Source organism: Opisthocomus hoazin, chromosome 31 (assembly GCF_030867145.1).
Source record: "Opisthocomus hoazin isolate bOpiHoa1 chromosome 31, bOpiHoa1.hap1, whole genome shotgun sequence".
NCBI classification, from domain to species: Eukaryota; Metazoa; Chordata; class Aves; order Opisthocomiformes; family Opisthocomidae; genus Opisthocomus; species Opisthocomus hoazin.
The window spans coordinates 791,589-807,407 of NC_134444.1; positions in this window are offsets into that span (position 1 = coordinate 791,589).

Genomic DNA, 15,819 nt, shown 5'->3' on the forward strand with positions numbered 1-15,819 from the left:
GCTTTCCAGGCTAGCTCTTTCTGCCTGCCAGCTATCTGCAGACATTTGCATTTTCAGAGCAGGGCTGCCGCAGGCCCCCTGCACGGACCCCCAGAGCTACGTTTGAAGTTTGAGGGGGCAAGACAAGCAAGCAGCCCCAGTCTCTGTGCCTCCGTGCGAGCAGTGCAATGGGCAGATGAGGCTGAGCAACAGCTTTCCAGGCTAGCTCTTTCTGCCTGCCAGCTATCTGCAGACGTTCGCATTTTCACAGCAGGGCTGCCACAGGCCCCCTGCATGGACCCCCAAAGCTACGTTTGAAGTTTGAGGGGGCAAGACAAGCAAGCAGCCCCAGTCTCTGTGCCTCTGTGCGAGCAGTGCCATGGGCAGATGAGGCTGAGCAACAGCTTTCCAGGCTAGCTCTTTCTGCCTGCAAGCTGTCTGCAGACGTTCGCATTTTGGGAGCAGGGCTGCCGGAGGCCCCCTGCACGGACCCCCAAAGCTACCTTTGAAGTTTGAGGGGGCAAGACAAGCAAGCAGCCCCAGTCTCTGTGCCTCTGTGTGAGCAGGGCCATGGGCAGATGAGGCTGAGCAACAGCTTTCCAGGCTAGCTCTTTCTGCCTGCCAGCTATCTGCAGACATTCGCATTTTCAGAGCAGGGCTGCCGGAGGCCCCCTGCACGGACCCCCAAAGCTACGTTTGAAGTTTGAGGGGGCAAGACAAGCAAGCAGCCCCAGTCTCTGTGCCTCTGTGCGAGCAGTGCCATGGGCAGATGAGGCTGAGCAACAGCTTTCCAGGCTAGCTCTTTCTGCCTGCCAGCTATCTGCAGACGTTCGCATTTTCAGAGCAGGGCTGCCGGAGGCCCCCTGCACGGACCCCCAAAGCTACGTTTGAAGTTTGAGGGGGCAAGACAAGCAAGCAGCCCCAGTCTCTGTGCCTCTGTGCGAGCAGTGCCATGGGCAGATGAGGCTGAGCAACAGCTTTCCAGGCTAGCTCTTTCTGCCTGCCAGCTATCTGCAGACGTTCGCATTTTCAGAGCAGGGCTGCCGGAGGTCCCCTGCACGGACCCCCAAAGCTACGTTTGAAGTTTGAGGGGGCAAGACAAGCAAGCAGCCTCAGTCTCTGTGCCTCTGTGCGAGCAGTGCCATGGGCAGATGAGGCTGAGCAACAGCTTTCCAGGCTAGCTCTTTCTGCATGCGAGCTGTCTGCAGACGTTCGCATTTTCAGAGCAGGGCTGCCGGAGGCCCCCTGCACGGACCCCCAAAGCTACGTTTGAAGTTTGAGGGGGCAAGACAAGCAAGCAGCCCCAGTCTCTGTGCCTCTGTGCGAGCAGTGCCATGGGCAGATGAGGCTGAGCAACAGCTTCCCAGGCTAGCTCTTTCTGCCTGCCAGCTATCTGCAGACGTTCGCATTTTGGGAGCAGGGCTGCCGGAGGCCCCCTGCACGGACCCCCAAAGCTACGTTTGAAGTTTGAGGGGGCAAGACAAGCAAGCAGCCCCAGTCTCTGTGCCTCTGTGCGAGCAGTGCCATGGGCAGATGAGGCTGAGCAACAGCTTTCCAGGCTAGCTCGTTCTGCCTGCCAGCTATCTGCAGACGTTCGCATTTTGGGAGCAGGGCTGCCGGAGGCCCCCTGCACGGACCCCCAAAGCTACGTTTGAAGTTTGAGGTGGCAAGACAAGCAAGCAGCCCCAGTCTCTGTGCCTCTGTGCGAGCAGTGCCATGGGCAGATGAGGCTGAGCAACAGCTTTCCAGGCTAGCTCTTTCTGCCTGCCAGCTATCTGCAGACGTTCGCAGTTTGGGAGCAGGGCTGCCGAAGGCCCCTGCACGGACCCCCAAAGCTACGTTTGAAGTTTGAGGGGGCAAGACAAGCAAGCAGCCCCAGTCTCTGTGCCTCTGTGCGAGCAGTGCCATGGGCAGATGAGGCTGAGCAACAGCTTTCCAGGCTAGCTCTTTCTGCCTGCCAGCTATCTGCAGACGTTCGCATTTTCAGAGCAGGGCTGCCTCAGGCCACCTGCACGGACTCCCAAAGCTACGTTTGAAGTTTGAGGGGGCAAGACAAGCAAGCAGCCCCAGTCTCTGTGCCTCTGTGCGAGCAGTGCCATGGGCAGATGAGGCTGAGCAACAGCTTTCCAGGCTAGCTCTTTCTGCCTGCCAGCTATCTGCAGACGTTCGCATTTTCAGAGCAGGGCTGCCGGAGGCCCCCTGCACGGACCCCCAAAGCTACGTTTGAAGTTTGAGGGGGCAAGACAAGCAAGCAGCCCCAGTCTCTGTGCCTCGGTGCGAGCAGTGCCATGGGCAGATGAGGCTGAGCAACAGCTTTCCAGGCTAGCTCTTTCTGCCTGCCAGCTATCTGCAGTCGTTCGCGTTTTCAGAGCAGGGCTGCCGGAGGCCCCCTGCACGGAACACCAAAGCTACGTTTGAAGTTTGAGGGGGCAAGACAAGCAAGCAGCCCCAGTCTCTTGTGCCTCTGTGCGAGCAGTGCCATGGGCAGATGAGGCTGAGCAACAGCTTTCCAGGCTACCTCTTTCTGCCTACGAGCTATCTGCAGACGTTCGCATTTTCAGGGCAGGGCTGCCGGAGGCCCCCTGCACGGACCCCCAAAGCTACGTTTGAAGTTTGAGGGGGCAAGACAAGCAAGCAGCCCCAGTCTCTGTGCCTCTGTGCGAGCAGTGCCATGGGCAGATGAGGCTGAGCAACAGCTTTCCAGGCTAGCTCTTTCTGCCTGCGAGCTATCTGCAGACGTTCGCATTTTAAGAGCAGGGCTTCCGCAGGCGCCCGGCACGGACCCCCAAAGCTACGTTTGAAGTTTGAGGTGGCAAGACAAGCAAGCAGCCCCAGTCTCTGTGCCTCTGTGCGAGCAGTGCCATGGGCAGATGAGGCTGAGAAACAGCTTTCCAGGCTAGCTCTTTCTGCCTGCCAGCTATCTGCAGACGTTCGCATTTTCAGAGCAGGGCTGCCGGAGGCCCCCTGCACGGACCCCCAAAGCTACGTTTGAAGTTTGAGGGGGCAAGACAAGCAAGCAGCCCCAGTCTCTGTACCTCTGTGCGAGCAGTGCCATGGGCAGATGAGGCTGAGCAACAGCTTTCCAGGCTAGCTCTTTCTGCCTGCCACCTATCTGCAGACGTTCGCATTTTCAGAGCAGGGCTGCCGGAGGCCCCCTGCACGGACCCCCAAAGCTACGTTTGAAGTTTGAGGGGGCAAGACAAGCAAGCAGCCCCAGTCTCTGTGCCTCTGTGCGAGCAGTGCCATGGGCAGATGAGGCTGAGCAACAGCTTTCCAGGCTAGCTCTTTCTGCCTGCCAGCTATCTGCAGACATTTGCATTTTCAGAGCAGGGCTGCCGCAGGCCCCCTGCACGGACCCCCAGAGCTACGTTTGAAGTTTGAGGGGGCAAGACAAGCAAGCAGCCCCAGTCTCTGTGCCTCCGTGCGAGCAGTGCAATGGGCAGATGAGGCTGAGCAACAGCTTTCCAGGCTAGCTCTTTCTGCCTGCCAGCTATCTGCAGACGTTCGCATTTTCACAGCAGGGCTGCCGCAGGCCCCCTGCACGGACCCCCAAAGCTACGTTTGAAGTTTGAGGGGGCAAGACAAGCAAGCAGCCCCAGTCTCTGTGCCTCTGTGCGAGCAGTGCCATGGGCAGATGAGGCTGAGCAACAGCTTTCCAGGCTAGCTCTTTCTGCCTGCAAGCTGTCTGCAGACGTTCGCATTTTGGGAGCAGGGCTGCCGGAGGCCCCCTGCACGGACCCCCAAAGCTACGTTTGAAGTTTGAGGGGGCAAGACAAGCAAGCAGCCCCAGTCTCTGTGCCTCTGTGTGAGCAGGGCCATGGGCAGATGAGGCTGAGCAACAGCTTTCCAGGCTAGCTCTTTCTGCCTGCCAGCTATCTGCAGACATTCGCATTTTCAGAGCAGGGCTGCCGGAGGCCCCCTGCACGGACCCCCAAAGCTACGTTTGAAGTTTGAGGGGGCAAGACAAGCAAGCAGCCCCAGTCTCTGTGCCTCTGTGCGAGCAGTGCCATGGGCAGATGAGGCTGAGCAACAGCTTTCCAGGCTAGCTCTTTCTGCCTGCCAGCTATCTGCAGACGTTCGCATTTTCAGAGCAGGGCTGCCGCAGGCCCCCTGCACGGACCCCCAAAGCTACGTTTGAAGTTTGAGGGGGCAAGACAAGCAAGCAGCCCCAGTCTCTGTACCTCTGTGCGAGCAGTGCCATGGGCAGATGAGGCTGAGCAACAGCTTTCCAGGCTAGCTCTTTCTGCCTGCCAGCTATCTGCAGACGTTCGCATTTTCAGAGCAGGGCTGCCAAAGGTCCCCTGCACGGACCCCCAAAGCTACGTTTGAAGTTTGAGGGGGCAAGACAAGCAAGCAGCCTCAGTCTCTGTGCCTCTGTGCGAGCAGTGCCATGGGCAGATGAGGCTGAGCAACAGCTTTCCAGGCTAGCTCTTTCTGCATGCGAGCTGTCTGCAGACGTTCGCATTTTCAGAGCAGGGCTGCCGGAGGCCCCCTGCACGGACCCCCAAAGCTACGTTTGAAGTTTGAGGGGGCAAGACAAGCAAGCAGCCCCAGTCTCTGTGCCTTTGTGCGAGCAGTGCCATGGGCAGATGAGGCTGAGCAACAGCTTCCCAGGCTAGCTCTTTCTGGCTGCCAGCTATCTGCAGACGTTCGCAGTTTGGGAGCAGGGCTGCCGGAGGCCCCCTGCACGGACACCCAAAGCTACATTTGAAGTTTGAGGGGGCAAGACAAGCAAGCAGCCCCAGTCTCTGTGCCTCTGTGCGAGCAGTGCCATGGGCAGATGAGGCTGAGCAACCGCTTTCCAGGCTAGCTCTTTCTGCCTGCGAGCTATCTGCAGACGTTCACATTTTCAGAGCAGGGCTGCCGGAGGCCCCCTGCACGGACCCCCAAAGCTACGTTTGAAGTTTGAGGTGGCAAGACAAGCAAGCAGCCCCAGTCTCTGTGCCTCCGTGCGAGCAGTGCAATGGGCAGATGAGGCTGAGCAACAGCTTTCCAGGCTAGCTCTTTCTGCCTGCCAGCTATCTGCAGACGTTCGCATTTTCACAGCAGGGCTGCCGCAGGCCCCCTGCACGGACCCCCAAAGCTACGTTTGAAGTTTGAGGGGGCAAGACAAGCAAGCAGCCCCAGTCTCTGTGCCTCTGTGCGAGCAGTGCCATGGGCAGATGAGGCTGAGCAACAGCTTTCCAGGCTAGCTCTTTCTGCCTGCAAGCTGTCTGCAGACGTTCGCATTTTGGGAGCAGGGCTGCCGGAGGCCCCCTGCACGGACCCCCAAAGCTACGTTTGAAGTTTGAGGGGGCAAGACAAGCAAGCAGCCCCAGTCTCTGTGCCTCTGTGTGAGCAGGGCCATGGGCAGATGAGGCTGAGCAACAGCTTTCCAGGCTAGCTCTTTCTGCCTGCCAGCTATCTGCAGACATTCGCATTTTCAGAGCAGGGCTGCCGGAGGCCCCCTGCACGGACCCCCAAAGCTACGTTTGAAGTTTGAGGGGGCAAGACAAGCAAGCAGCCCCAGTCTCTGTGCCTCTGTGCGAGCAGTGCCATGGGCAGATGAGGCTGAGCAACAGCTTTCCAGGCTAGCTCTTTCTGCCTGCCAGCTATCTGCAGACGTTCGCATTTTCAGAGCAGGGCTGCCGCAGGCCCCCTGCACGGACCCCCAAAGCTACGTTTGAAGTTTGAGGGGGCAAGACAAGCAAGCAGCCCCAGTCTCTGTACCTCTGTGCGAGCAGTGCCATGGGCAGATGAGGCTGAGCAACAGCTTTCCAGGCTAGCTCTTTCTGCCTGCCAGCTATCTGCAGACGTTCGCATTTTCAGAGCAGGGCTGCCAAAGGTCCCCTGCACGGACCCCCAAAGCTACGTTTGAAGTTTGAGGGGGCAAGACAAGCAAGCAGCCTCAGTCTCTGTGCCTCTGTGCGAGCAGTGCCATGGGCAGATGAGGCTGAGCAACAGCTTTCCAGGCTAGCTCTTTCTGCATGCGAGCTGTCTGCAGACGTTCGCATTTTCAGAGCAGGGCTGCCGGAGGCCCCCTGCACGGACCCCCAAAGCTACGTTTGAAGTTTGAGGGGGCAAGACAAGCAAGCAGCCCCAGTCTCTGTGCCTTTGTGCGAGCAGTGCCATGGGCAGATGAGGCTGAGCAACAGCTTCCCAGGCTAGCTCTTTCTGGCTGCCAGCTATCTGCAGACGTTCGCAGTTTGGGAGCAGGGCTGCCGGAGGCCCCCTGCACGGACACCCAAAGCTACATTTGAAGTTTGAGGGGGCAAGACAAGCAAGCAGCCCCAGTCTCTGTGCCTCTGTGCGAGCAGTGCCATGGGCAGATGAGGCTGAGCAACCGCTTTCCAGGCTAGCTCTTTCTGCCTGCGAGCTATCTGCAGACGTTCACATTTTCAGAGCAGGGCTGCCGGAGGCCCCCTGCACGGACACCCAAAGCTACGTTTGAAGTTTGAGGGGGCAAGACAAGCAAGCAGCCCCAGTCTCTGTGCCTCTGTGCGAGCAGTGCCATGGGCAGATGAGGCTGAGCAACAGCTTTCCAGGCTAGCTCTTTCTGCCTGCCAGCTATCTGCAGACGTTCGCATTTTCAGAGCAGGGCTGCCGGAGGCCCCCTGCACGGACCCCCAAAGCTACGTTTGAAGTTTGAGGGGGCAAGACAAGCAAGCAGCCCCAGTCTCTGTGCCTCTGTGCGAGCAGTGCCATGGGCAGATGAGGCTGAGCAACAGCTTTCCAGGCTAGCTCTTTCTGCCTGCCAGCTATCTGCAGACGTTCGCATTTTGGGAGCAGGGCTGCCGGAGGCCCCCTGCACGGACCCCCAAAGCTACGTTTGAAGTTTGAGGGGGCAAGACAAGCAAGCAGCCCCAGTCTCTGTGTCTCTGTGCGAGCAGTGCCATGGGCAGATGAGGCTGAGCAACAGCTTTCCAGGCTAGCTCTTTCTGCCTGCCAGCTATCTGCAGACGTTCGCATTTTCAGAGCAGGGCTGCCGGAGCCCCCATGCACGGACCCCCAAAGCTACGTTTGAAGTTTGAGGGGGCAAGACAAGCAAGCAGCCCCAGTCTCTGTGCCTCTGTGCGAGCAGTGCCATGGGCAGATGAGGCTGAGCAACAGCTTTCCAGGCTAGCTCTTTCTGCCTGCCAGCTATCTGCAGACGTTCGCATTTTCAGAGCAGGGCTGCCGGAGGCGCCCGGCACGGACCACCTAAGCTACGTTTGAAGTTTGAGGGGGCAAGACAAGCAAGCAGCCCCAGTCTCTGTGCCTCTGTGCGAGCAGTGCCATGGGCAGATGAGGCTGAGCAACAGCTTTCCAGGCTAGCTCTTTCTGCCCGCGACCTACCTGCAGACGTTCGCAGTTTGGGAGCAGGGCTGCCGGAGGCCCCCTGCACAGACCCCCAAAGCTACGTTTGAAGTTTGAGGGGGCAAGACAAGCAAGCAGCCCCAGTCTCTGTGCCTCTGTGCGAGCAGTGCCATGGGCAGATGAGGCTGAGCAACAGCTTTCCAGGCTAGCTCTTTCTGCCTGCCAGCTATCTGCAGACGTTCGCATTTTCAGAGCAGGGCTGCCGGAGGCCCCCTGCACGGACCCCCAAAGCTACGTTTGAAGTTTGAGGGGGCAAGACAAGCAAGCAGCCCCAGTCTCTGTGCCTCTGGGCGAGCAGTGCCATGGGCAGATGAGGCTGAGCAACAGCTTTCCAGCCTAGCTCTTTCTGCCTGCCAGCTATCTGCAGACGTTCGCATTTTCAGAGCAGGGCTGCCGGAGCCCCCCTGCACGGGCCCCCAAAGCTACGTTTGAAGTTTGAGGGGGTAAGACAAGCAAGCAGCCCCAGTCTCTGTGCCTCTGTGCGAGCAGTGCCATGGGCAGATGAGGCTGAGCAACAGCTTTCCAGGCTAGCTCTTTCTGCCTGCCAGCTATCTGCAGACGTTCGCATTTTCGGAGCAGGGCTGCCGGAGGCCCCCTGCACGGACCCCCAAAGCTACGTTTGAAGTTTGAGGGGGCAAGACAAGCAAGCAGCCCCAGTCTCTGTGCCTCTGTGCGAGCAGTGCCATGGGCAGATGAGGCTGAGCAACAGCTTTCCAGGCTAGCTCTTTCTGCCTGCCAGCTATCTGCAGACGTTCGCATTTTCAGAGCAGGGCTGCCGGAGGCCCCCTGCACGGACCCCCAAAGCTACGTTTGAAGTTTGAGGGGGCAAGACAAGCAAGCAGCCCCAGTCTCTGTGCCTCTGTGCGAGCAGTGCCATGGGCAGATGAGGCTGAGCAACAGCTTTCCAGGCTAGCTCTTTCTGCCTGCGAGCTATCTGCAGACGTTCGCATTTTCAGAGCAGGGCTGCCGGAGGCCCCCTGCACGGACCCCCAAAGCTACGTTTGAAGTTTGAGGGGGCAAGACAAGCAAGCAGCCCCAGTCTCTGTGCCTCGGTGCGAGCAGTGCCATGGGCAGATGAGGCTGAGCAACAGCTTTCCAGGCTAGCTCTTTCTGCCTGCCAGCTATCTGCAGACGTTCGCATTTTCAGAGCAGGGCTGCCGGAGGCCCCCTGCACGGACCCCCAAAGCTACGTTTGAAGTTTGAGTGGGCAAGACAAGCAAGCAGCCCCAGTCTCTGTGCCTCTGGGCGAGCAGTGCCATGGGCAGATGAGGCTGAGCAACATCTTTCCAGGCTAGCTCTTTCTGCCTGTGAGCTATCTGCAGACGTTCGCATTTTCAGAGCAGGGCTGCCGGAGCCCCCCTGCACGGGCCCCCAAAGCTACGTTTGAAGTTTGAGGGGGCAAGACAAGCAAGCAGCCCCAGTCTCTGTGCCTCTGTGCGAGCAGTGCCATGGGCAGATGAGGCTGAGCAACAGCTTTCCAGGCTAGCTCTTTCTGCCTGCCAGCTATCTGCAGACGTTCGCATTTTCGGAGCAGGGCTGCCGGAGGCCCCCTGCACGGACCCCCAAAGCTACGTTTGAAGTTTGAGGGGGCAAGACAAGCAAGCAGCCCCAGTCTCTGTGCCTCTGTGCGAGCAGTGCCATGGGCAGATGAGGCTGAGCAACAGCTTTCCAGGCTAGCTCTTTCTGCCTGCCAGCTATCTGCAGACGTTCGCATTTTCAGAGCAGGGCTGCCGGAGGCCCCCTGCACGGACCCCCAAAGCTACGTTTGAAGTTTGAGGGGGCAAGACAAGCAAGCAGCCCCAGTCTCTGTGCCTCTGTGCGAGCAGTGCCATGGGCAGATGAGGCTGAGCAACAGCTTTCCAGGCTAGCTCTTTCTGCCTGCCAGCTATCTGCAGACGTTCGCATTTTCAGAGCAGGGCTGCCGGAGGCGCCCGGCACGGACCACCTAAGCTACGTTTGAAGTTTGAGGGGGCAAGACAAGCAAGCAGCCCCAGTCTCTGTGCCTCTGTGCGAGCAGTGCCATGGGCAGATGAGGCTGAGCAACAGCTTTCCAGGCTAGCTCTTTCTGCCCGCGACCTACCTGCAGACGTTCGCAATTTGGGAGCAGGGCTGCCGGAGGCCCCCTGCACGGACCCCCAAAGCTACGTTTGAAGTTTGAGGGGGCAAGACAAGCAAGCAGCCCCAGTCTCTGTGCCTCTGTGCGAGCAGTGCCATGGGCAGATGAGGCTGAGCAACAGCTTTCCAGGCTAGCTCTTTCTGCCTGTGAGCTATCTGCAGACGTTCGCATTTTCAGAGCAGGGCTGCCGGAGGCCCCCTGCATGGACCCCCAAAGCTACGTTTGAAGTTTGAGGGGGCAAGACAAGCAAGCAGCCCCAGTCTCTGTGCCTCTGTGCGAGCAGTGCCATGGGCAGATGAGGCTGAGCAACAGCTTTCCAGGCTAGCTCTTTCTGCCTGCCAGCTATCTGCAGACGTTCGCATTTTCAGAGCAGGGCTGCCGGAGGCGCCCGGCACGGACCATCTAAGCTACGTTTGAAGTTTGAGGGGGCAAGACAAGCAAGCAGCCCCAGTCTCTGTGCCTCTGTGCGAGCAGTGCCATGGGCAGATGAGGCTGAGCAACAGCTTTCCAGGCTAGCTTTTTCTGCCCGCGACCTACCTGCAGACGTTCGCAGTTTGGGAGCAGGGCTGCCGGAGGCCCCCTGCACGGACCCCCAAAGCTACGTTTGAAGTTTGAGGGGGCAAGACAAGCAAGCAGCCCCAGTCTCTGTGCCTCTGTGCGAGCAGTGCCATGGGCAGATGAGGCTGAGCAACAGCTTTCCAGGCTAGCTCTTTCTGCCTGCCAGCTATCTGCAGACGTTCGCATTTTCAGAGCAGGGCTGCCGGAGGCCCCCTGCACGGACCCCCAAAGCTACGTTTGAAGTTTGAGGGGGCAAGACAAGCAAGCAGCCCCAGTCTCTGTGCCTCTGTGCGAGCAGTGCCATGGGCAGATGAGGCTGAGCAACAGCTTTCCAGGCTAGCTCTTTCTGCCTGCCAGCTATCTGCAGACGTTCGCATTTTCAGAGCAGGGCTGCCGGAGGCCCCCTGCACGGACCCCCAAAGCTACGTTTGAAGTTTGAGGGGGCAAGACAAGCAAGCAGCCCCAGTCTCTGTGCCTCTGTGCGAGCAGTGCCATGGGCAGATGAGGCTGAGCAACAGCTTTCCAGCCTAGCTCTTTCTGCCCGCGACCTACCTGCAGACGTTCGCATTTTGGGAGCAGGGCTGCCGGAGGCCCCCTGCACGGACCCCCAAAGCTACGTTTGAAGTTTGAGGGGGCAAGACAAGCAAGCAGCCCCAGTCTCTGTGCCTCTGTGCGAGCAGTGCCATGGGCAGATGAGGCTGAGCAACAGCTTTCCAGACTAGCTCTTTCTGCCTGCCAGCTATCTGCAGACGTTCGCATTTTCAGAGCAGGGCTGCCGGAGCCCCCCTGCACGGACCCCCAAAGCTACGTTTGAAGTTTGAGGGGGCAAGACAAGCAAGCAGCCCCAGTCTCTGTGCCTCTGTGCGAGCAGTGCCATGGGCAGATGAGGCTGAGCAACAGCTTTCCAGGCTAGCTCTTTCTGCCTGTGAGCTATCTGCAGACGTTCGCATTTTCAGAGCAGGGCTGCCGGAGGCCCCCTGCACGGACCCCCAAATCTACGTTTGAAGTTTGAGGGGGCAAGACAAGCAAGCAGCCCCAGTCTCTGTGCCTCTGTGCGAGCAGTGCCATGGGCAGATGAGGCTGAGCAACAGCTTTCCAGGCTAGCTCTTTCTGCCTGCCAGCTATCTGCAGACGTTCGCATTTTCAGAGCAGGGCTGCCGGAGGACCCCTGCACGGACCCCCAAAGCTACGTTGGAAGTTTGAGGGGGCAAGACAAGCAAGCAGCCCCAGTCTCTGTGCCTCTGTGCGAGCAGTGCCATGGGCAGATGAGGCTGAGCAACAGCTTTCCAGCCTAGCTCTTTCTGCCTGTGAGCTATCTGCAGACGTTCGCATTTTCAGAGCAGGGCTGCCAGAGCCCCCCTGCACGGGCCCCCAAAGCTACGTTTGAAGTTTGAGGGGGCAAGACAAGCAAGCAGCCCCAGTCTCTGTGCCTCTGTGCGAGCAGTGCCATGGGCAGATGAGGCTGAGCAACAGCTTTCCAGGCTAGCTCTTTCTGCCTGCCAGCTATCTGCAGACGTTCGCATTTTCAGAGCAGGGCTGCCGGAGGCCCCCTGCACGGACCCCCAAAGCTACGTTTGAAGTTTGAGGGGGCAAGACAAGCAAGCAGCCCCAGTCTCTGTGCCTCTGTGCGAGCAGTGCCATAGGCAGATGAGGCTGAGCAACAGCTTTCCAGGCTAGCTCTTTCTGCCTGTGAGCTATCTGCAGACGTTCGCATTTTCAGAGCAGGGCTGCCGGAGGCCCCCTGCACGGACCCCCAAATCTACGTTTGAAGTTTGAGGGGGCAAGACAAGCAAGCAGCCCCAGTCTCTGTGCCTCTGTGCGAGCAGTGCCATGGGCAGATGAGGCTGAGCAACAGCTTTCCAGGCTAGCTCTTTCTGCCTGCCAGCTATCTGCAGACGTTCGCATTTTCAGAGCAGGGCTGCCGGAGGCCCCCTGCACGGACCCCCAAAGCTACGTTTGAAGTTTGAGGGGGCAAGACAAGCAAGCAGCCCCAGTCTCTGTGCCTCTGTGCGAGCAGTGCCATGGGCAGATGAGGCTGAGCAACAGCTTTCCAGGCTAGCTCTTTCTGCCCGCGACCTACCTGCAGACGTTCGCAATTTGGGAGCAGGGCTGCCGGAGGCCCCCTGCACGGACCCCCAAAGCTACGTTTGAAGTTTGAGGGGGCAAGACAAGCAAGCAGCCCCAGTCTCTGTGCCTCTGTGCGAGCAGTGCCATGGGCAGATGAGGCTGAGCAACAGCTTTCCAGGCTAGCTCTTTCTGCCCGCGACCTACCTGCAGACGTTCGCAATTTGGGAGCAGGGCTGCCGGAGGCCCCCTGCACGGACCCCCAAAGCTACGTTTGAAGTTTGAGGGGGCAAGACAAGCAAGCAGCCCCAGTCTCTGTGCCTCTGTGCGAGCAGTGCCATGGGCAGATGAGGCTGAGCAACAGCTTTCCAGGCTAGCTCTTTCTGCCTGTGAGCTATCTGCAGACGTTCGCATTTTCAGAGCAGGGCTGCCGGAGGCCCCCTGCATGGACCCCCAAAGCTACGTTTGAAGTTTGAGGGGGCAAGACAAGCAAGCAGCCCCAGTCTCTGTGCCTCTGTGCGAGCAGTGCCATGGGCAGATGAGGCTGAGCAACAGCTTTCCAGGCTAGCTCTTTCTGCCTGCCAGCTATCTGCAGACGTTCGCATTTTCAGAGCAGGGCTGCCGGAGGCGCCCGGCACGGACCATCTAAGCTACGTTTGAAGTTTGAGGGGGCAAGACAAGCAAGCAGCCCCAGTCTCTGTGCCTCTGTGCGAGCAGTGCCATGGGCAGATGAGGCTGAGCAACAGCTTTCCAGGCTAGCTCTTTCTGCCCGCGACCTACCTGCAGACGTTCGCAGTTTGGGAGCAGGGCTGCCGGAGGCCCCCTGCACGGACCCCCAAAGCTACGTTTGAAGTTTGAGGGGGCAAGACAAGCAAGCAGCCCCAGTCTCTGTGCCTCTGTGCGAGCAGTGCCATGGGCAGATGAGGCTGAGCAACAGCTTTCCAGGCTAGCTCTTTCTGCCTGCCAGCTATCTGCAGACGTTCGCATTTTCAGAGCAGGGCTGCCGGAGGCCCCCTGCACGGACCCCCAAAGCTACGTTTGAAGTTTGAGGGGGCAAGACAAGCAAGCAGCCCCAGTCTCTGTGCCTCTGTGCGAGCAGTGCCATGGGCAGATGAGGCTGAGCAACAGCTTTCCAGGCTAGCTCTTTCTGCCTGTGAGCTATCTGCAGACGTTCGCATTTTCAGAGCAGGGCTGCCGGAGGCCCCCTGCACGGACCCCCAAAGCTACGTTTGAAGTTTGAGGGGGCAAGACAAGCAAGCAGCCCCAGTCTCTGTGCCTCTGTGCGAGCAGTGCCATGGGCAGATGAGGCTGAGCAACAGCTTTCCAGCCTAGCTCTTTCTGCCCGCGACCTACCTGCAGACGTTCGCAGTTTGGGAGCAGGGCTGCCGGAGGCCCCCTGCACGGACCCCCAAAGCTACGTTTGAAGTTTGAGGGGGCAAGACAAGCAAGCAGCCCCAGTCTCTGTGCCTCTGTGCGAGCAGTGCCATGGGCAGATGAGGCTGAGCAACAGCTTTCCAGACTAGCTCTTTCTGCCTGCCAGCTATCTGCAGACGTTCGCATTTTCAGAGCAGGGCTGCCGGAGCCCCCCTGCACGGGCCCCCAAAGCTACGTTTGAAGTTTGAGGGGGCAAGACAAGCAAGCAGCCCCAGTCTCTGTGCCTCTGTGCGAGCAGTGCCATGGGCAGATGAGGCTGAGCAACAGCTTTCCAGGCTAGCTCTTTCTGCCTGCCAGCTATCTGCAGACGTTCGCATTTTCAGAGCAGGGCTGCCGGAGGCCCCCTGCACGGACCCCCAAAGCTACGTTTGAAGTTTGAGGGGGCAAGACAAGCAAGCAGCCCCAGTCTCTGTGCCTCTGTGCGAGCAGTGCCATGGGCAGATGAGGCTGAGCAACAGCTTTCCAGGCTAGCTCTTTCTGCCTGTGAGCTATCTGCAGACGTTCGCATTTTCAGAGCAGGGCTGCCGGAGGCCCCCTGCACGGACCCCCAAATCTACGTTTGAAGTTTGAGGGGGCAAGACAAGCAAGCAGCCCCAGTCTCTGTGCCTCTGTGCGAGCAGTGCCATGGGCAGATGAGGCTGAGCAACAGCTTTCCAGGCTAGCTCTTTCTGCCTGCCAGCTATCTGCAGACGTTCGCATTTTCAGAGCAGGGCTGCCGGAGGACCCCTGCACGGACCCCCAAAGCTACGTTGGAAGTTTGAGGGGGCAAGACAAGCAAGCAGCCCCAGTCTCTGTGCCTCTGTGCGAGCAGTGCCATGGGCAGATGAGGCTGAGCAACAGCTTTCCAGCCTAGCTCTTTCTGCCTGTGAGCTATCTGCAGACGTTCGCATTTTCAGAGCAGGGCTGCCAGAGCCCCCCTGCACGGGCCCCCAAAGCTACGTTTGAAGTTTGAGGGGGCAAGACAAGCAAGCAGCCCCAGTCTCTGTGCCTCTGTGCGAGCAGTGCCATGGGCAGATGAGGCTGAGCAACAGCTTTCCAGGCTAGCTCTTTCTGCCTGCCAGCTATCTGCAGACGTTCGCATTTTCAGAGCAGGGCTGCCGGAGGCCCCCTGCACGGACCCCCAAAGCTACGTTTGAAGTTTGAGGGGGCAAGACAAGCAAGCAGCCCCAGTCTCTGTGCCTCTGTGCGAGCAGTGCCATAGGCAGATGAGGCTGAGCAACAGCTTTCCAGGCTAGCTCTTTCTGCCTGTGAGCTATCTGCAGACGTTCGCATTTTCAGAGCAGGGCTGCCGGAGGCCCCCTGCACGGACCCCCAAATCTACGTTTGAAGTTTGAGGGGGCAAGACAAGCAAGCAGCCCCAGTCTCTGTGCCTCTGTGCGAGCAGTGCCATGGGCAGATGAGGCTGAGCAACAGCTTTCCAGGCTAGCTCTTTCTGCCTGCCAGCTATCTGCAGACGTTCGCATTTTCAGAGCAGGGCTGCCGGAGGCCCCCTGCACGGACCCCCAAAGCTACGTTTGAAGTTTGAGGGGGCAAGACAAGCAAGCAGCCCCAGTCTCTGTGCCTCTGTGCGAGCAGTGCCATGGGCAGATGAGGCTGAGCAACAGCTTTCCAGGCTAGCTCTTTCTGCCTGTGAGCTATCTGCAGACGTTCGCATTTTCAGAGCAGGGCTGCCGGAGCCCCCCTGCACGGGCCCCCAAAGCTACGTTTGAAGTTTGAGGGGGCAAGACAAGCAAGCAGCCCCAGTCTCTGTGCCTCTGTGCGAGCAGTGCCATGGGCAGATGAGGCTGAGCAACAGCTTTCCAGGCTAGCTCTTTCTGCCTGCCAGCTATCTGCAGACGTTCGCATTTTGGGAGCAGGGCTGCCGGAGACCCCCTGCATGGACCCCCAAAGCTACGTTTGAAGTTTGAGGGGGCAAGACAAGCAAGCAGCCCCAGTCTCTGTGCCTCTGTGCGAGCAGTGCCATGGGCAGATGAGGCTGAGCAACAGCTTTCCAGGCTAGCTCTTTCTGCCTGCGAGCTATCTGCAGACGTTCGCATTTTGGGAGCAGGGCTGCCGGAGGCCCCCTGCACGGACCCCCAAAGCTACGTTTGAAGTTTGAGGGGGCAAGACAAGCAAGCAGCCCCAGTCTCTGTGCCTCTGTGCGAGCAGTGCCATGGGCAGATGAGGCTGAGCAACAGCTTTCCAGGCTAGCTCTTTCTGCCTGCCAGCTATCTGCAGACGTTCGCATTTTGGGAGCAGGGCTGCCGGAGACCCCCTGCACGGACCCCCAAAGCTACGTTTGAAGTTTGAGGGGGCAAGACAAGCAAGCAGCCCCAGTCTCTGTGCCTCTGTGC